Below are 22,541 nucleotides of genomic sequence, written 5' to 3'. Positions count from 1 at the left end.
ATGCCAGAAGTAGAAACAATGTCCTAGCAGGAGTCTGTTCACACAGGCAAAAGCACTTTTCTCTATTTTTTTATTACACTGAGAATTCATGTTAAGTTTGTTACCTCTGATGGTCCCCTGGTTTTCCAAGGTATGTCTCACCTTAATTACGTAGTCTTTTATCTGTGTTCTAGTTATATTACCTTTAGCTGTACTAAATCCATTTAGCCTGTCTGGGACCATTTAACCAATCATTAATGGATTGACCATTCAGAACGTTCTAACGATATTGTTAACAGAAGTAATGCAGTGTCTCTACTGCAGCTGGTGATGGCTGTTTCTTAAAATGCTTTAACTACCTTCTATTTGACCTTTAGTGTATATGCTTATGTGAAAAACATCAGTGTTACAGGAACTGGTAGTAGAAGAAATTCTAGTTAAACATGTATAATAGATTACCAGAAAATGGTAATGCTTTTCATCTTCATTTTCATGGGACCAGCTTATCCAATGTAAGGCAGAAAGGAAAAGGAGAAAAAGTGGTCAGATCTAGCAGATCCATTGAAGGACAGAAGGGGAAAAACAAGCTCTATAAAGATGCAAGCTTTCATGTACTTTTTGATTTTTCAGATTCATTGTGGTGATTCAGGAGACTAATTATCATTTTCAAACATGGATAATGAACACAACCTGGGCTGCTTTCTTGCACTGTAGCACTGCACAGCCTACATCCTTACACCTAAACTATTTTATCACCTAAACAAAATAGCAAGCTATCTATCGGAATTGGTATTGAGTCCTTTCTAACTCCTAAACTAGTCTGAGAATTTTCTAGGAGAGAGTTTCTGGTCCACTAAATTTGCCTGTAATCATTTTAACATTGTGAGGAATACCTTGTTGAGTTTTGGTACTTGCATACTACCTGCTTAATCTACAGCATATACTAAGTACCATTGAGCATCCAAATACCATGTCAACAAGGCAACAGCTAGAGCATAAAAGCCAACAGCTGGTAGCACTCTCTGGATATTTCCTCCGAATGGTGACTGTCAAAATCTTGCTCCCATGAGATATTCACAGACCACTGTGTGAGATTAATTGGCCCTGTCTGAACAAATACCAAGCAAGTATTTGTCATTATTCTTCTGGTCCAACACTGCCTTCATAGCACACCCTGCTGTAGTCAGGGGCTGGGCTAGAGATGTCCTGAGGCCTCTTCCAGCCTGAACTATCTGTCCTATTGATGCGGGAATTATTTACTTTAAAGAAAAGAAGAAAGAATTTTTAAAACAGAGGATGTTAATCAACCCTTACACATAGTTACCACACATGGCCTTGAGAGAAGGAATAGACACCATAAATACCTCAAGCTAAGAAGTAACAAGACAAGTTCAAGAACTAAAAGGTTAATAGGACCAAATAAGAAATTACTTGAATGATTTGTGAACTATCCTAACTGGCATACTAAAAGATCCACCCTTGAGCAAAGAAAGCCCCCTGCTAACAAAGCTCCCTCCCCACAGAACGTGTGTGGTATGGAGACAAGGCTCTTAGGAACCAATAAGTAATTGTAAACAGTTGTTCGAAGTGTGTGAAAAGTTTTACTGTGTGTTAAGAGGGGCTAGCTTTGTGGCCACCCAGCACCCATCTCTGCATAGACATGCAATGAACAAATATCTCCACTCTGTGTGGATCAGTGCTTGCACACCAAGTGAAGAACCTGGATTTGGGATAACTGTGATGCAGGTCCTAAAGCTCAGTATACCTAATTTTCCATAGGCTCACAGCATAAGGCACCATGACTGCAGATGTGGAAGTATGACAAAGCCTCTACAGCAGTGCTTAGGTCTAAACCTGCGTCCTTTTTACTTCTTTACTTCCCAACTTGTTTTACAGCTATTCAATATGTTGATTCTTCTGTTAATTTAGACTATACTGACATCAATATGTTCATTATGTTTATCTGCCTTGTGTTCATCTGTGCTGCTAAAAGAAAAGAAACCAAAAATACCAAAACCAAAAACCTAGGCTGAACTTCTGGGACATATGCAGTATGCCATGTAGTGAATATGAATAAACAGAAAGCAACATGATGGGTTTGGTGTTTGGTTTTTTTAATGTAAGATAGTCTTCAAAGGTTTTCCTTTAATAATTTTCTGAATAACTACTGCTAGGTTTATAGTTCTATAAATCTAATTAGGCACAGACATTTACCAGCCAATGATTTTCACTTCACTTGCTCTGAATACATATCTACCCTATATAACTGTTATGTTATCTAATATAGCATAAATTATTTTTGTTGTTGACAATATCTAAGGTTTATTGCACAGTAGTATAAATAAACTGTAACTTTAAAAGATGTCATTCAACCAATTTCTCTTGAGAGCAAGAATTTTTGTTTCATAACCCAATATTTACTTATCATTTGATGATATAAATGGTTAAATATTAATTTCCTATATTCATCCTCTGAATTTAGCTCTGAAACCAGACAGGATCACTTCACACCTTCCATCACTCCTAACTTTAATAGGAAAATAATTTTTTTTACTAAAATGGCTAGCTCCATTTAAGTTGTCAAACAAAGCCTACATTGCAGTTATACGGCTTTGTATGACAGAAGCCCACTCCAAAAATCAGTTTGCACAGATTAAATTGATGTCTCCTGAAATGGAGTTTAAATCACAAGTTAAATTACAGCACATCCATTGTACAAGTGACTAAAGGACAGGAAGCTAATTTAATACAGCTAGGCAGACATTTCTTCAAGTGAAAATATGGATGAGAGTCTGTTATTCACAACTGCTATGAAAAATCTGTGGTATGTTGTACTTATATTTTCTCTAGGAATCTGGAGGAAAGACTTTTTTTTTTTTTCTTCTTTGCTAGAAACAATAAGAAGAAGCTGTTAAAATCTGTCCAGTACTGACAGTTGTTCAAGCCCCAAAACACAGCAGGAAAATGAGCAGTCTCAGAAGCAGCATGGGTGGAGCTGGTCAGAATTTTTTTGCATAAATATGAATTCTTTATTAAATGCCAAATTCAAAAGCAAAACCACTTCTATAAATGCAAATCATAACACAGGTTACGTTTCCTGTTTAGTTTGATAATAGGCTGCTTCTAGCTAGAAACAAGAAGTATGAACTCAGCCAAAAAGCCAAGAGAAAGCCAGCACAGGGAATTTAAAAGAAGAGTAGCATAATTAGATGGGTTTTATAAATACTGTTACATTAAATGCTTAATTATTTTTTATGGCATTGACAACTTAGTTTGTGAACAATTAACACAATGTTTTCTTACTTCTGATTATCAAGCAAAAAGTGTATATTTTTCATGGTTATAATAAGTTAACAAAGGACATATGCTGTTTGATCGTGCACAGTGTAATCTCTATAAAATTTTATTGATACAATAGATATAATTAAGTATTAGGATGACAGAAAAAGATTGTTTCCTAAAAGAATTAGAAGACAATTTGAAATATTCAATTTTCTTCTACTATGAGCAAGATTACACAGAAAAATGGAAGTTCCTAAAATAAACTGTTGCAGTCTGTTGCCATCCTCTCCAAAGGCAGCCCAAAAACCTGTCTAAACCCTCAGTTATTCAATATCTACATTACTGAGACATGTCACATGTTCCTTCCCAGTCACTCTTGATTGATTTTGTGTGTTTTGTTTAGTTTTATGGTTTATGCTACTATATCAAGGAGTTCAAAATATTGTTGATCATTTAGTTTTAGTTACAGTATTACTGGTTATTTTATAGATCTCTTATGCGTCGTCGTTTACTCACATAAGAGGAATTTATTGAAGAGGTGAAAACACAGCACTGTATCATGTAGCATCTTGCTATGATAACATATTTGATACGAATGTCATGGTGTCTATGAATTTCAGTGACATTATGAGTTTCCAGTTGTTTTAAATGCTTTATGGAAGATACAGTCGCATTGAAACTAATGTAATAAACACCAACATTTCTGCATTTCTGAAAGTGCAATTTTTTTCTATTCTTCTATACATGTGACAAATGTTTCAGCATGGAATGAACAGTCTCAACTTTTTATGTCACTAAAAGCTATGGGGATACTGAGAATACAAAGTACTTAAGATGACAGCCTTAGAAAAAGGTTATATTGAGGAAATATGGGAAATATATTGAACATATTCTGGGCTTGATTACAAACAGTGAAACATATAGTCTGGTTGTGTACAGAAGTGATTCCAGTGCCTTCATTAAATAACACCAGGTAAGGACAGCAGTAGTGATAATGATAGTCATTTAATATTCCAGATATCGATGTGGCTATCTGTTTCTGCTGCTGTTTACCCAAGCCTTATTTAGTCTGCAAACTGGAAACTTCCAGCTCTGTGAGACTAAACATGTTTATTCTGCTTCAAAGCCATCTTTTTGCTAAGTGTCTGGGCTGCTAAAAGGAGCAATTATTAACAGGAATAAAGCTACTAACAGTAAAATATTAACACTAATAGGAAGTTCTGTCAAGTTAATTAAGAGGATTATTCTAGGTATCTGTTCCTGAACATTACCTTGAACACATACATTGCAAAGCACTCAACATTACTTTCATGAAAATAAAACCAAGCTTAGATCAGGTACTTATAAAAACCCTAAATTGCTGGGTTCTTGAAGCATTTGACTGTGATGGTTTTCTAAAATATTTTGATTCCAACAAAAAAATCCCCATTTACCCTGGGTAAATATCCCACATATGCAACTACCAGACAGAAACTGTATTTGTTTCTGAGCTATGAAAGAAGTGATACATGAAGAAAAAGGTGTATTCTGTTTGATTTAGCTTCATTCCTTCTGTACAGAAAAAAAATCTGGTAGGGACTGGACCACATCAGCTTTCCAAGACAGAAATTATTTAAACAACTACCTGTCAAAACTGAACACAAGAAGTTCATTGAGATTTCAACAAAGCCCTTCTCACAAGCTGAAGGCATGAAAGGCAAAGACCGAATGTAGGATTTCTCATTTGGCCACTAAGAAATGCTATGTTTTTAATACAACCAGGATTTATCAGAGATGATTACCTTACTAATCTGTCATAAATTCCACTAGAAAACCATAATAATATTGGAACAAGACTACACCTGAAATATGACTTTCAACTAACACTGCACTGAAGTATGCACTTGTTTTCAAGAAAGGCTTTGTAAACTGTCAAACACTGGGGAATGTCTAGGTGCAATTTCAGTCTAACTTGCTGCCTGTAGATCTTTTAATATGTGGGTATTTTTTTCTTTTAGACAGCTTACAATTTGTGCATTATAAAAAAATCCAGACCTCTCAAAGATGTGTATCTTTTAGATGCCCACAAAGGCTTCCGTATGATTAAGAAGATGGAAGTGCTGAAGCTGTTTATTTGAGAAAGTGAGAGATAAGAGTCATATCTAAGCAATGGTAGCTTTTTTCTTTTTTAGGATATTTTTGCCATTGTTGGACTTTGATTATGATAGTTCTAAAACTCAACGGGAACTCAGTTTTGATTCTATTTTCAGCTACATTTTTAGATATAAAAGTCAACATCTCTTGACAAGTTTGTGTCAAGTTTCAGAGCTTTATGGAAGAAATGCACCCAATTCTTGCAGGAACACACCTACACAGAATCAGAGATGAAGCTTTCCAGAACAGTTCAACCTGATTTCCTCTGTCACTTTTTCTGCTCTTATTGTCCCAGTCCAGTTTTGCTCACTGTCTTCCATACAGCAATTTCTTTGCAAGATTGGATGCTTAAAGCACGTCATGGCTTAAGATTTTTTCTGCATGTCCCTCTCTGCCATGACATTGATTTACCCCCCAGCAAGAGAAAGTGGTTTTGAACAGTCTGCTATCCACTTTATATGCAGAATATCCAGATATATATTAGGCTTGTATAGCTGCTCCTTTAAGAACTCAGATTAGTTCATTTTAGAATTTAATCATTTCCCTGGGATTTGTGAAGGGGCTCAAGCTGTGACTGCATCATCAGATAGATGGTGTAGGGTGGCAAAATCAAACATGTACATTTGTCTGAAGTGGGAACTTAAAAATTGCCAACTTTCTGCCACACAGCCAGAAGATGAGAAGTCCTGGGAGACTAGCAGAGCCACAGGTTCTCAGAGCTCCTTTGATTGTTTTCAAACAAAATTTGTTTGGAATCTACTTTTTGTAAAATTTAAAAAAAATAGACGGGATGCAATATTAGTTGTCATACTCAGGATAAAGTAGTCATTCTTAAGACTTTCTTAGAGAAACATACCCTTCAATCAGTGCATATAAAGTCACAAATGTGATGGAAACTTGGATAACAACTGCTCACCACTTACCATAAACCCCCTAGATTAAGACATCAGATTTCAAAGGAAGTAATTTTCTACCTAGCATAAAATTAAAATTGATTGCCAGACATTTTGCCACAGGGTGTTGTGCCTGAAAAACATACGGACTTGAAAAAATTCAGGAAGCAAAAATCCATTGTTATGGGATAACTGTGGGAACACAAGAGCCATGGTAGAATTTCCAATGGGGAAATTTCTGAATTGTGTTTTCTGGAGGAAAAGAAAGTATTTCCTATACTTGCCTGTTTATGCCTTCTTTCTCTATAGATCCAGTTGTTCACAGTGTCTGAGATGGCATACCTGAGCAGAAGTGGCTTTGGTCTTCTTTTCCTGAGGCTAGGCTGTCCCAGAAAGCACAAATTTGCTGTGAATTGCTGGAAACAGCAAGAAGCATGGAACTCAGATTTTGTTGCAAGTGTATCTACTTTTCATTGTAAAAGCATGAAGAAATTTTAGAATCTGTTGAGATCTATTATTGCTGCTCAGCTTTACACAGCTTTTTAATGTAGCTATGCCTGTGTTTAAAGCACACATTTAAATATCTTGTTAAAGTCAGGAGCAAACATAACCAGAGGCTCCAGTTCTCAGGATCCATAAGCTTTAGTTCAGGTTGAAATTTATCTCTTTATCTTCTTGTAGGAAACAAAAGAATGGAATAATGACTGAAATACAAAAAATAATTATGTTGAAAAGAATGAGGTCCTTACTTTTTCCTGTGAATATGTAATGCATATGTTTTTAATTATGGGCTAAACTTTCAAAGACTTTAACATATCAGGTGTCAGTCCTGTTTGTGTGATTCTACACCTGCACCTATATTTACAGCACTAGAATAAGAATATATATTAAAATATAACAATGTGCTTCATTTGTGTTAGTTAAGCATGAAAACTACTACAATATAAATTATCAGGTATATGATCCTTCACATATACTGATACTACATTTGCTAAAATATTGTTCCAAATTGGTTTGTTTTTTGGTTTTGTTTTGGGGTTTTTTTGGGGTTGTTTTTTTTTGTTTGTTTGGTTGGTTGGTTGGTTTTAATTTCCTTCAAATAGCTTCAGTTTTGGTGTTTGAATTGAAGCAGTAAAAACAATTTTACACCTGGCACAGGGTTTTCCATTTTTGCTATATGATAAGGAAACTAAAGAATTAATTACTTCATTAAATATAAAAACCAGGGAAATTAATATTTAAATAATTATCAGTGTTTGATATTGTATGGTTGTGAAGAAATATATTAGTATAGCGGATATTACAGCAATTCTTGCGTTGATGGGCTTCATTAAAATATAATTGATTTCAGTAACCTTTACACTCCTCAGATCAAAAGCAATGGTATGTTACACGTTAGGATTCAGTACTTGTACATATCCAAAAGAAAAGGTTTCACTATTCTTATAAAAATACATTAAAATTACAGATTATTGAACATCCCTCATGCCCCCAAATATAAAGCCTAAACAGACAACCAAAAAACAATCCCCACCCCACCCAAAAAAACCAACCAACCAAAACCAAACCAGCTAACCAAAACCAGCTGGCTTCTATGCTTTCAATGCAACTTATTTTTAAAAAATTATTTTGGCTGTTTTTTCAATATCTGAAAGCATTTCTAGCACATCTTTAAATATAACCACAAAATACAATAGGACCTTAAATTAGACGTAGCAATATGTGAATAGTAATTGCATGGAAAATGGTACCTTGGCAATAAAACTACCTTAATTTTATAGCACCTTTGACAAATGATTCAGTTCATTGCACATATGGAGTGTATTAAACTTTCTCATTTTATCTTGCTTGGAGTAATTATAAAGAATGTACAGTCTGAAAACTAATTAAAGGGAAAGTCTATACAACACCAAAGGTTAATGAATTCTAAGCAGCATTCACAGATAAGTGTTGAAGGAGTTTTTCAAATATTTTATTTAATACATGTGGACACTGAATGCTTGCTCAAGTGCACTCTTGAGCCTAAGCCAAATATAGGATCTACATCCTGTGATACAGAAACACCTAGAAATCACAACAGTTCACGTGTGTTGATTTTTATTATCAGCTCTACAACTAACATCAGCAGTGACAATACTGGCAAGCACCTAAGCAATACCAGTGGAGCTTATTATATCACTTGTCCTGCAGCCATGCAACATGCACATCTTCTCCTCGAATCCTGTCTTAGATCCAGCATTCTTGAACCCATGCTCGGACACATCAGGGGTGCAAGCTGTTTCTCTGAGACACTCACCTTGGATAAAGCCAAAAGGGTCAGAGCTTGGGCTGTGTCGATAACAAAACACTGTCAGGATAAGGCCTGGTGCTTCCCAGCCAGGTCATGTTTTCAGCCTTGTTCTAGAGAGAATGAAATGATTGTCACTCATGTAGAGATGACCATAGCAGCTGCAGCTAGAAACTGTCAGAGAGAAATAAGGGATCTGATCCTTATGACAGACGTAAGAGCACAGTAACATCACCAGCTGGTTTTGTGCAGAATTTTACACAGTGCATACAATTTGACATATTATCTCCTCTCAGAATAACAACAACAAGAATATATCCATGCATTTTACTGGTATATTTGCCACAAAGATTTTCTATGTAAACTATTTTTAACTATCAGAATTATGTTACACAAATACAAATCCAAAAGATTTTAAAAAGACAACTTAAAAATCCAATAAGATTTCTTTGTTGCTTTTATGGAAGGACAAAAATTATTTTCTTTTAATGTGTAAAGAGTTTCTTGTTTCTTTTAATTTTGGTGTGTTTTAACTCGAAATAGGGAAGAGATTTTATACATATGACGTCTTAGTCATGCCATATAAATAAGAAATAACAGAGGGTTTAGAGAAGTTCTTGGAGCTGCCTTTGAGCAAATCAAATGACTAGGGGAGAATGACAACACACTCAACACTTGTTTTATCTTTCTGTGTAATCTTGCTTTTAGCAGGAGTGCACTTTTAAAAAAGACCTCCTAACATAACTGAATGCCAAGATGAAAACAAGACAGAACATGCATTCTGTTAAATGCGCCTACGTGGCTCCAGCCACTGGTGGTCATTCACTCCTTGGAACCAGAGTGGAGCTAGTCTGACATAAACCCCTGAAATGCATGTAGTATTGACAGTGGGGTGTCAGTGACAATTTTTTTTTTCTTTACAAATGCACTCCTATTTACTAAGGTGAACATAAGCTTAGAAGACTACATTTAAAGTCTTGCAACAGTAAAATGCGTTGTAAGCTGTGGATATGCAGAAACTTTCAAAAGGTTGTATGTGTTGGGTTTTCCTGATGTACAGAAACATAGCATCAGCCTACTCTCATGGATCAAGCAAGTCATCTCCCTGAGGGCAAAATATCACAACACCAATAGAATAGCTACACTATCTCAATTAGATGCTGAATAGTTACTCTTTGCTGAAGTAGAAGACAGCATCCAGGAGGGCTCTTTTCTGCCTTATAAGGGATTGGAACCAAAACTTTGATTGCTCCAGAGAATACACTGCAATGGTGTTTTGAAAGCTCTGTTAATTAACTAACTTAACAAAAATGTGAACCATGTAAGAAGTCAATTAAGTGGAATTGATGTGCATAATCTTTAGTTATGCCAACCTTTCTTTTTTTACCAAGCTCACCAAGTGCATCAACACATTTCCCGCAGACTGCATACAGAGGAGCAGCATTTTATAATTTTTTTGGCTGCACTTTAAAAAATTATTTGGTTCTTGTGGTTCCCCCAAAACTTTTCACAGCAATGCTCATTCTTAGTGAGTGTCTGCTTCTCTGAAAGAGAACAGGCTTTGGAAATTAAAAGGAAATATATGACGGAGAGCTGCCTGAATATCAGAACATATGTAGAGACTGAGTGATACACTGCAGACATGGTTACAGATACATGTGAAATGGTTTGAAACACTGTTTACCAACAGCTATTCAGAAATGTCACTCACTAGAGGTGACAGTGCCCCACCCCCCCACCCCCCCGCCCCAGATAAGGTACCACAAGGGCTCTGATGTGAGTGTGCAGTCCCTCCACACCACTTGCACTGAGCCCTCCCCTCTGGTTCATTTGATCAGCCCACCTGGGGGATCGGGAAGTGCAAGCAGGGGGCCCATAACAAACAGCTGAAGGAACAGAGGGGAGAGAGGTTCAGATATGCTATTTCAGCTGTTTCCGGTGTCAATGCATAACACCTGGAGGGAAGTTTCTTGATACTGAAAGAGGATTTAGAAATGCTTTACTCTTCCTCATTGTCAAGAGTGACGGCTTGTTTTCTTGCCCATTTGATGCTCAGTGAATCCTTGTATCAGGCAGTGACTCAGGTATCTCTCTTTCCTTATTCAGAAAATGCCTTAAAAAAGATCCAGGAGGTGTCCTCCTCCCTGGCCTGCTCAATGCCCCATGCAAAATGGGAACTTGGCACAACTCTAGACTTCAACGCATGTCACCAAGGTGGTTTTCATACCAATCACACAGAAAGAGCCTCTGTCATGTTCAGGTGCAGAAGGCAAAGCAAGAGTGAGAGTTGGGGATGCAGAGAGGAAACTGTGGATTCAAATTTTCAGAAGAAGAAATGGCAAAGGTGAAATAGTAGAGAAGTTAAGTATTGGTTAAAAGCGTTCCTGTTGCTGCCAGAAGTGTTTTCAGAGAAAGCCCAGGCATAAACAGTTAACTTCAGAAGGGAGCTCAGGACTTTAAGCGCTAAACACCCTCTGAGGTTGAAGTGGTGCTAATCTGGAGATAGACAGGACTGCGGTCAGATCTTGTTCTCCAGGGTTTTTGTTTGTCCAAATTAACCTCTCATTTTCTGCTGCTGGCTGTTGTGGACCACCTTCTGAGACATTTATGTTGCCTGAATAATCTAGCAGCCTTCTACAATTAAGTAACTACACCAGTAGACAAGCAAATATCTATGGAATTCATCTACCTAAACTGTAAGACCTTTGATACACTCTCCCCACAACACTTATCTTTGAATTGGAAAGATATGGGTTTGATGCATGTTAGATAGGTAAGGAACTGTCTGGATGGCCAAGTCCAAAGTGTTACAGTCCATGGTTCAATGTCCAAGTGGAAACCAGTAACTAGTGTCCCTCAAGGGTCTGTATTGGGAACAATGCTAATTAATATCTTCATCAGTCACATAGACAGTGGGATTGAGTGCTCCCTCAGCAGGTTTGAAGATGACACCAAACTAAGTGGTGCAGTGGATTTACTTTAGGGAAGGGATACCATCCAGAAGGACATTGACAGCCTTGAGGAGTGGGCCCATGTGAACCTCATGAAGTTCAACAAGGCCAAATGCAAGGTCCTGCCACCTGGGTTAGGGCAATCACCAATATTGATATAGACTGGGGGATAAACTGATTGAGAGCCATCCTGCAGACAAGAACTTAGGAATACAAGTGGATGAAAAACAGGACAACAACCAGCAATGTACAATGTGTGCTTGCAGCCCAGAAAAGCAATCACATCCTGGTCTGCATAAAAGGCATGGCCAGCAGGCCAAGTGGGGTGATTCTGTCCCTCTGCTGTGCTCCCTTGAGAATCCACTTGTATATTGCATCTAGCTCTGGGGTGCCCAGTACAAGAAAGACTTGGACCTGTTGAAGTGGTTCAAAGGAGGGCAACGAGAATGATCAGAGGGCTGGAACACCTCTCCTATGAAGAAAGGCTGACAGAGTTGTGATTGTTCATCCTGAAGAAGGCTCTGGGGAAACCTTATTGCAGCATTTCAACATGTAGAGGGGGCTTATAAGAAAGGCAGAGAGAGACTTTTTACCAAGACCTGTAGTGAGAGGACAAGGGGCAATGCTTTTAAACTAAAAGAGGTTAGGTTTAATTTGGATGTAAGGGAGAAATTTTTTTACAATGAGTAGTGAGACACTGGAACAGATTTCCCAGAGAAGCTGTGGATGCCCCACCACTGGAAGTGTTCAAGGTCAGGTGCGAGTGGAGTGATCGGTTCCAGTGAATTATGTCCCCGCCCATGGCAGAGTGGGCTGAACAAGGTGATCTCCAAAGGTCCCACCCAACCCAAACCATTCTGTGACTCTGTGACTGTCTTTTCATGTACACAGATAGGGCCTATAAGCAGGATCAGGTACAATTTCTCCTGAAAGCAGAGCATCCTAATGGTATCTAAAATGGACCACATAAAAGATTGATCTACTAACTAACTAAATATTCTATGCAATATACGGGTTTTTTCTATTTCAGTTTTAATCCAAATTAAGTCCCCTGCCATGAGTCACTAAATGAGTAATGTTCCCAGTTATCCAAATTTTCCATGTATTTTCATGTTTTGATGTCCCCAAATCTTTCCAGACAAATGAGCTAGTCCAGTAATGCATCCTTTCCAGGGAGTCATATTTCCCTGAGTTCCATTCACCACTTCATGTGCATGAGCTTGATCTGCAGCATTGGGAGTCCAGTAGGACATAAAGAAAAATCTGTAATGAAATGCAAGGCATCATGCAAGCACTCTTTTGGTCTTTTTTGTTAGCTGAATGTCTACTGAGAATTTAGACCATATAACATTTTAATAACTTCAATGTTATTATGATCAGGATGTATTTCTAACTAATGCATGAGAACAGAGATTACTTAATTACCTGTCCATCATTATTTGCAACAACAGGGTCAAAGTGACCACTTTCTGCTGCTATTAGTCACACTCATTATACCAGTCCTGTGCATTATTGATTTATAAGCTAGTGTAATATTTTTAATCCTTTGTACCACCTGTATTTAAAATGTCTGATTATAATTTTGATAGTGCCTTCTCAATTATTGGATAACAATAGTATGATTAATTAAATTGTATGATTATTACCATTTATAATATAATCTGGAAGATATACTGCTTTTAAAATGGAACCGTATCTTGTCAGTTTTGCATGATCTTGTGTAACTGTTCTGTTACAGCTCAATGATACTTAATTATTCTAGCTAAATATGTAATTTTTAAAGGCTACATTTGACAAAGTATCATGAATCAGCTTTATCCTTTTAAATACAAGAATAAAATTCAAAAAGCCCAGCAGCTGCAATGTTTCATATGACCATGTAGTTTTATGGCATAGGTGGTTTAACAGAAACATGTCACACCCTCTAATGTAAATAAGCCTAATATATTTCAGCATTTCAGTGTTCTAGCCACACAGTAAAAGAAGTCAAGGCCTCTTGGTAGAACAGGGTTCTTGACAATAGATTTTAATTTCTTTGATCTTCACACATCTGGCAACTCTTGTTGAAGATTTTGAGGATGCTTTATTCTCCCTTCCTTCTCTCTTCCATCACACCAGAAAACAACCTTTCTGGATACTAAAAGTACAGTATACTTCCAGGTGGTCCAGTGATCAATAGCTCTTTTAGGTAGATAATAAGATGCTGTTAATAGTTCCTCAACTGTCTGCTAAAAAGATTTACAATAGCTTTGCAGAGTGAACTAAGGAGAAATGTGAAACAGAAATGAAAACATCAGTCAGACTTCATCACATGCCTTTCTCTAAAGTTTCATTCTCCAACAGTGTGAATCCTGGACTAATTCTTACGATTTCTAAGAGAAATCTTTTGTCTGTCTGTGTCCTACTGTGGGTATCAATATCAATACAACTGATTTCTTTAAGTAAATCTTAGCACTGAAATTTTTGTCAAATTGAAGTTTCAAAATGTTTTCCCTGTAGTTTGTGAAATCATATATTCGGAGTCTTCAGATAACCACAAGGTATATTATGATGGTTTTGTATTGTAAAAGCTTCACAAATTTTGTGGTAATGACCGCTATCTAAAATACACCTATAAGATCTGGTTTAAATAGAGATGTTAGAGCAGTCAGATAGAAAAAAATAAAAATAGAAAGCACTTAGGCTATAAATGTCTTGGTTACATTGGAGGGCTAAAAATATTATTGCCAATATTGGATATTACTCGTGGGTATTGGAAAGAATTGAAAACTTTCCCACTATACTGTGCAAAGTAGTCCTGCAAAGATGTCGTATATAACACCCAGAGTGCTGGAACAGATTGAAAGACTGGACCGTTGTCAACAGCATACTTATGGGTTGTTTTGCTCTGCAGTTTTTATTACTCACTGTCAGGAATAGCAAGGCAAAATGTATGTACTTATATACAGTCCACCTCTATTAGAGAGGGCAAAAATAATTTGTTCAGTTATTTATTTGTTTAATAAGGATTCAATGAACGATAAGCAGAGGTTTGAATGAACAAAATCACCACTTTTCAGAGGATCAGCACAGGACCTACACAACAGTTAAGATCATGTCAGTGGTCTTTAAATGGGATTAATACAGATTTAGCGCTGCCATAGAGAAATTGTTTTTTCCATTTGCCTTGTATCTTCTTATTTGTGCTGCTGAAAAGCTCTAATACAGTGTCTGTTTTGATATGCAAACTATTTTGTGTAATTGCAAAGGCCAAAATTATCAGAGAGGCAACAACATTTAGATTGTTTTGAATGTCACAGCACATTTCAAATTGCAGTCCATCATGGCTGTAAAGTCTATCTATGTAACTTTTGAATTTAATTTTAAAATTAAGAATAACTTTTTTTTTGGTTTCACCCAATATATAATTTAACTAGGGAAATGACTAACAGACCTAGGAAAAGTAATTTCTAATAATTCATTAAATTTTAAGTAATTGTGTTTGAACATCTTTGTTTAGAAAATAAAAGAAGAATCTACATACAATGATCTATGACAGATTAATGCAGTGATGGTATGATGTCTTGTGAAGTTCACCATAATGATGAAATAGACTCAGTGGAAGAACAATGCTGTCTAAATAATGAAAGATTGGATCTGAAATCTAGTTTTGCAGGCCACTGTAAATTATTACATGAGATATTTGTCTGATAAACATTTGCAGGTAACAATAATACTGAGACTTTCCAAGAAAGTAATTGAAAGCACTTTCAAAGGAAGCTCAGTGAAAGCGTTCCTGCAAAGTCTTTGCCAGTAAGTAGGTAAGTGATCACACTGAGGTGATTACCTGCCACAACAATTTCTTTAATTTGAAGCTCCACCCATTTCCTTGGCACTACTCATGAGTTTAAAAGCAACCAAAACTGTTGCAAAAGGATTTTAAGAAGACAAGCTCTGCATATATTTTCACTGAAATATTCATTTCACTGTAATTCTCCCAAGCTCCCCAAAGCTGGATGGTCAGACTTTCTCTGTGGAAGAAACAATTCAAATAATGTATTTCCACTGCTCTGCAAAACAAGGATGAATCAAATATTTTAAAATCTTTCTATATATTTCAAAATCTGTTACCTTTGAAACACACGCACCTTTCTTGTTCATCTACATGTGGACTAAAGTCAAAAGAACATGTGAGGTGCAGTTTGCACTTTAAAGCTCTGTTTCCACAAATTGGTACAGGGCAGGTATTTTGCACAAAATGCAAAGCTCTTAATTTGCTTATTCTGTTTCAAAACATGAGAGCCTTTTTTTTTCTGAAAGATGGACTTTCCTGGAAATAGCTGAAATGTGAATTGTAACCAGCCAGTACCAGTTTGAAATTGGAATGAGAGGACTGGGTGCTATAGTTTTGCTCCAGTTTTTACAGAGACAAAGACATTCAAGCAGTGTTTTGCTTCTCCAGTTCTTTTGCACACTAAATGAGGACAGACATTTTGATTTTACAATGCATTATGCAGTTTCCTAACTAGATTCCTTTTTTCTTTTCTTTTCACCTGCCTATATTTTGTATTGCTGAAACGCTGTGGAATAGCTTTGCTTCTGTATCATACTTTGGTTCTGACTTTGAGAAAAACTTGATGATTTACTGGCTGATGGTTAGGATACAAAACAACAGGCAAGAGGGGCATCAAAGAAATACACAGATGTCTTCATTAAAGATTTCTAAATCTGTAAATATGTGATAACATTAATTATCCTGACTTAAAATTATATTCAAAAGGTATTTATGAATACTCTCCTGCCAACCACTGCATAATCTACAACTTGAAAGACATGCAGAAACCAAGTGCATTTTCTGCCTGATGCACAGGAACGTATGTTTTTTGTGTGCAAATGCTGATAAACGGACTAATGTATGTTGCAAACAATAGAGGTGTTGCAAAACATAGAGAACATGTGGTTATATGTTGTGTTAAAAAAGAATAATCACAAAGGCAAATGAATCCAGTGCTTAGGGATTTTTTCTGATTTCTTAGCTAGGATTTAAGTTTGTCCAGGACAAAACAATGGTGAGCTGCAGTCATAAAAAACCCCTGTGGCTATCTAAATGCCTCTCTAGGCTCTGTATGCTGGTTTTTGGTCTGTACATTAGTGTCCACCATTCCTTTTACTCCTTGTTGCCTGGCATAAGCAGCTCTCTGGGTTTCAATGAGAGCTAAGTGTGACAGATTACGCTGTCTGAAAGGTACAAGTCTGGGACACCAGTAGAGCTGCACTCTCTGTGTTGACTGACTTCTGGTATGGGGATTGCTCACACAGTGCTGTATCATGTAGACTTGCTCCTTTTCCAGTGCTCGTTTCAGGGACGCCTGACCTCTTGATTGCACCTGTGCATGCAGTGAGGTGGCAGACCACCAGCACAGACAGTAGGAGACCTGACTCTCATTCTCCGCTTTCAGCTCTGTCTGAGGCATGGTGAGTACTTTGTTCACTTCATTTCTTTCCATCCAAATGTTTAAGACTGAACAGGAGCGGAGAACCACTGCTCTGCTGACATGGAGCAGAGCACAGAATAAATATTCACTGAAATCAGTGGGTTTGGATGAGAACTTAAGGACATGCTTGAACCTTTTTAAGTTTGTGGCCAGCCATACGTTTTTCCTAAATAGGCATCACTGTAATCAGGTTTTGCAATGTCATTGTTTCACAGCAAATTGGCACCACTAAGCTGTAAAAACTGTGCTAGCAAAAACCCTTTTGTGGATATTGCCACAAAAATGTCAACTTTCCTCCCTTAACATTCAGATGTGGAAAAACAAAGCCAAATGCTTACATTATAGAAATTCTGGGTCATGCATACACACACTTGCAAAACTCTGAAGACAACCTCTAATTCCATGCTAACTAGATATATGAAGACAAAAATAGTGTTTTCTGCTGGGAGCTTACAAGGTCTTTTTATGTTTTATTTTTCTGTAAAGGACTAGAAAGAATTAATGGAAGGAAAAGATCTGTAGTATCAGGTAAGTCTTCATTATTGAATCTCACAAGCCTCAGAATTGCATAGGATGAGGTGTTTCTTCCCATTTACCCCAGCAGTTATTATTGTAAAAAATAGATCTCTAAGTGCTTGGTAGTGAAGACACTGCTTCACTGTGTTGGTTTTCTTTTCTCTTCTCTGGAACGCAGACATGAAGGTCAGATGCCAATTCTGGATAAACAATTTTTCATATTTATTTTTTATCAGCATCATCTAGAATCTTGGCAGACAACTCAAGCAGTTTTGTTGGTGGCACCAGACTTGTCCTTTGGTGCAGCTACTGTTAACAGCCTGAGTAATCTCATCCTCTTAACCAAAGTTGTTTAGTGACAAGTGCTTCTCTGTCAGGGAATTCACCATGTTTCCTTCTGTGCATCAACTTTCTCAGAATACTCTGTGATATGGAAAATGCCAGAAACTGCTAGAACTTCATGACCAGCATGACCTCATATAAAACCATTTAATCCCTACCACTTTATTAGCATATGTTTGTGAACTTCTCTTTCTCCTCATTCTTTTCAAATCTCACATGAAAACAATCCTTTTTGCCCTTCAAATGATTTTAATTCTTTATCTCAAACTTTGTTTATCAGTTCACACAGAAAAACAGGTTGTGAAACATTTGATACAGAACTTGCCTGAAAGAATCGCTGTGAAATGTTTTCATGTATTATCAAAACTGCAGGGTCATTTTTTGCCCATTCCACCTCAATAAATGGTTCCATTTTGCATCAGAGATCATGCTACATATATCACATTACACCTGCTTGTGAGATACTACTGGCTGTGCCATATTAATAAGGGAAGATATCTTGGGCCTATTAACTTATTTTGCTCTGAGTAACTCAATTCTAACATAATTTATTCATAATTCATCTTGGAGAGTAAATAATCTTTGGTTTTACTAACCTTAGAAATCCCACACAGTCCTGGGATCATGGCAAATATTTAGCAATCATTAAACCATGAACCAAATGAGTGGAAATAATCTGTTAGCCTCTGTTGCCACAACTTTGCTGTTGGAGGAGGAAGAAGGGGGAGATGCAGGGTACTGGCAAGCTCCCAGTCACCCTGTAGAGGAAAATACAAAATACATTTCTGAAACCTTGGGTTTAGTGGCAAGCAATTATTAACTTGTAGACAGATTGAGAAGTGGATACTGAATTAAATACGAACTGGCTCTTTCCTGCTGAATAGATAAAAGTTTTTAAAATAAGTTGATAGTTTTTGCTTTCAAGTGCAGTGAATTAACCTGTCATAAGCACTTGGGACAGCTGTCAGCATTAGTTGGTGCTTTGGAGATGCAGGAAGGAAAAAACACATCTGTACATGTGTGTGTGTGCAAGATTAATGAGATGGCAAGCCAGTTATGTCTAATAAATATCAGAAATACCAAACCTGGCAATTACTTGCATGGTTGCATTCTCAAAATCCAAACCAATAATTTTTCTACAAGGAAAAAACAGAAAACATTTGCAGTGGAACCAGGAGTTTAGGAATTTTTTAGAACGTATTCAGTTAATATGACTAATATTGATCATGTAGTCACCAGTAAGCACTAAGCTACTATGCAGAAAGTGGAGGTTTCCTCTTGCATCTTTACTGGCTTTATAAAAGAGAAGTGAGCCATCAGTGTGCATTTTAAGACACGACTTAGGTGCTTTACTCTGCAGGGAATTTTTGACTGTGAATCCCCATACTAGATAGTTATGTCTCACACTTTCAATTCAGGAAGAAAGAAGCAGGAAGACCTCATGCAAGTGTTTAAGTGTTGTGGAAAACATGATAAGTAAGTATTGGATGGGTCATCCTGTAATTTTGTAACCCACAATTAGATTGAATGCATGTTGCTTAAAATATATTATGTAAACTGTCCCTTTCTCTATGTACCTCTCACTGTCCCTCATGCCTTTTGAGAATTACTTCTGAGAAAACATCTATTTCCCCAGTTTTTCAGCAAGCTAAGGAATTTTCCATACCTATTTCTATGAAAAAAATAAAAATAATAAAAATAATAATAATAAAAAAATTGTACATCTTTCCGTCTTTCGCTGCAGCAATATAATCAGAACAATAATTCAGGAGCACAGAGAGACTGAAACACCCCTCCAAGACTATTGCCACATTTAACCATATATCACACTATGCCATAGAAAAATGGATTATGCAAAACTTTTTCCTTTCTTGGCTACATCTACAGGAAAATGAAGCACATAACTTGCACTCATTGCTGGAACCCAGCTATTATTAGCAATGCCCAGGCAGGTTTACATGGGACCCTGGCAGAAAACCCCAGGCCCAGATCGCTCTTTTGTTTCCACCTCTGTCAAAGGACATCACCAAGAAATTTTGTTTTATTGTCAACACAGATGAGGACTTCTTGGACTTCATCCCAGCCATATTCCCAGTCTGGTCACAAGGAAAGAACATGCCTGGGCTCAGCAGCACATAGTTGCACAAGATCCCTGAACTGTCCTCCAAGCAGGAGGGCAGGATTCAGCTGCCTATAAACAGGTTTCTTGTGCCACTGGAGAGTCCGTGAGGAGTGAGAGTCATTTGTGTGGCCTGGCAGACATGGTACAGGCCTTGAAGATCTTTAATGACAGGTCAGGTCTGCAGTGACAGCTCAAGGCCAGGCAAAATATCTTATATTGCCTGTAATGACAATGGGTACATGTTTAGTTAATTGAATGCTGCCAGATATATCTAGAAGGCACAGTGCAGCATCATTCATAGATACTGATCAGAACCTGAAAGCAGTACAGTTCTTTTGTTATGGTATTCCATCTCTGATGCATTGTAGAGAAAGGTGATTAACTTGCCTGTGGTGATGGGGCTGCTTTACTTATGGCGCTGGAAGTGAATAGACCAGAGCTGGCTTAGGCAATGGCATGGCACTGCACTGGGCAGTGGTACAGGAATGACACATCCGGAGCTGCTATTCAGTACATACCCAGGAAGGGAGAAGATGGATTTGGTTATTGAAAAGTATTTCACTTAACATAGGTTAGGAAGCTATTGCTTCATGATTGCTGTGCAGAAAATTAAACAGGCTAAATCACACATATGAACCACATGAAACTGATAAAATTACATGAAAAAAATTACACAGACTTCTTTCTGTAGGGTGTCACTGTGTCAGAGCTTCAATATTTATAACTTCTTCAAGCCACACTCTGAGAAGTACTGAGCAGAAGCATGTTCTCCTAAAGCCAGAGTGAATCACAAAATTCAAGAATATGCCATTTGGATTCTGATACCGAGTATCAAGGCCTTTACATATTCTTGGGTACTCGAGAACAGCTCTTTTCATCACTGAAGCCTGAATATGCAGAGTTGAAGCCCCTACATCATCTACTCCAATTCCAACACTGTTAAAATGTCAGTTCAACCCCCTACTTTCTAAGCAATTCTTTAATCTCTAAGCACAAGGCCTCTGAAATCTGTTACTGAAAGGCAGGCTCCTTAGAACTGCCTAAAACATTTCATACATAGGTAAAACTTCTTCAGTAGCTTAAAAAGTGGAATAAGAGCACTTGAGTGATGCAGGATTTGAAAGAAACAACTCAACATTTGTAAATCCTCACATAATTACACTTTAAAAGAGAAGCTGGATATTTGTAAGTACAAAAGTTTTCATTCGTAATTAAGATTCCAGCAAATGCAGATTCCTGAGATATAATGGCAACGCAAACAACCATGGCAGTGAACCACTTTGGTACACAGAAACAAGGAGTAGTTCCTCAGTGAATTAAAATAAACAGCACAGGTGAAAGACTTAGTGTTTTTGTTTTTCCTAGCAGCCCAGCAGAGAAATGCATTTTTTTTAAAGTAGAGCAGTGACAAGTGAGACTTGGAGCCCCAGCTCCCAGTTAAAGGAACCCTGCAGCAGCCAGGAAGAAAGCTCCTTCTGGATAAACAATGGAGTTCAGCTTGAAGCAGTGTTTTATGAAGATGGGTCATCAAACCACCAGCTTTTCCCCTGATTTTTAAACACCTGCCAGCAGCCAGCCAGTGTCCCATCATGGCTTACCACGCTAGTCTCTGAAGACTTACAGAGACTTGCAGCCTCTCTTAGCAATTTTTTTTTTTTAACACACATCCAAACAACAAAAAAGAACTCATGCCATGTTTTTCATTTTTCATATTTCCTATCTCTGCATCATGTACTCCACCTTCTCCCAAATGCAAGTGCTCGCTGCCCAGAACAGCACAGGATTTGTAGACCAACAGCTGATGTGCAACAGAGATGTCTTGCAACTCTGCCATGGAATACATGGCTGTGGGTACTGGCAGCTCCCCCTCAGCAGTAGCGTTTGCTCTGAAGCCAGTTCTGCTTCACACACTGCCCTGGAGCCAGCTGCAGACTATGCCACTGACTGCCATGGTACCACCAGTGGTTTGAGAGCCATGCTAGTCACAGCTGTGATTGTGTGACATTTTTCTAAACAGGAGATTGAGACTTGTCAATTACTTTCTAATGAGCTTAACACCATTTTATTGACATATTTACATTTTATGTCTTTCCTCATTCTAATGAGGAAAATCAAATTTATAATTTTAAATTAATCATTTAACATAGTATCACAAGACTTTCTGGATTTAATGCTTTGCTTAAAATGACCCAATCTTATTCTCTGATTCCTTTTTAGCTATATGCTATCCATATGAACTTTAAAAATATATGTGAGAGTACTCAAAATAGAGGTTAAGATGTAGAGAATAATTGTCCATTTTGTGACTCATCTTTGACTCTGAATTCTAGTATTTTTAGCAGATTTTTCTAGATTTCTTTTCCTTAGGTTTTTTTTTCATTGCTCCTAATTATACTTTTTGAAGCACGTTTCATAAGGCTTTTATATAAAGTCTTGTCTTTTATATTTTAGTAGGGATGGTGTCCCAGTAGCTCATTTTTTGATATAAAATATCCATATGTTTGTGGCAGAGCTAAACAGTATAATGAAAAATTATAATTGTACCTCAAAATATCCTGTGCA

General features: G+C 37.2%; 1 long non-coding RNA gene across 3 annotated transcripts in view; it reads right to left on the bottom strand.

Annotated features, from left to right (window-relative positions):
• Positions 1–2,411: 2,411 nt before the first annotated feature.
• LOC129782802 (uncharacterized) overlaps positions 2,412–22,541 on the bottom strand; it is a 55,487-nt gene continuing 35,357 nt past the window's right edge. For 2 of the 3 annotated variants that reach the window (XR_008744928.1, XR_008744929.1), the window contains 2 exons: positions 8,584–8,687; positions 2,412–6,703 (listed from right to left, as the gene is read on the bottom strand). This is a non-coding gene — a long non-coding RNA (uncharacterized LOC129782802). Of the gene's footprint in view, positions 6,992–8,583; positions 8,688–22,541 lie in introns of all 3 variants that reach the window. The other variant, XR_008744930.1, reaches the window with a different exon arrangement.

Source organism: Falco peregrinus, chromosome Z (genome assembly GCF_023634155.1).
Source record: "Falco peregrinus isolate bFalPer1 chromosome Z, bFalPer1.pri, whole genome shotgun sequence".
Taxonomy (NCBI): Eukaryota; Metazoa; Chordata; class Aves; order Falconiformes; family Falconidae; genus Falco; species Falco peregrinus.
This window is presented reverse-complemented; position numbering and strand designations above follow the sequence as displayed.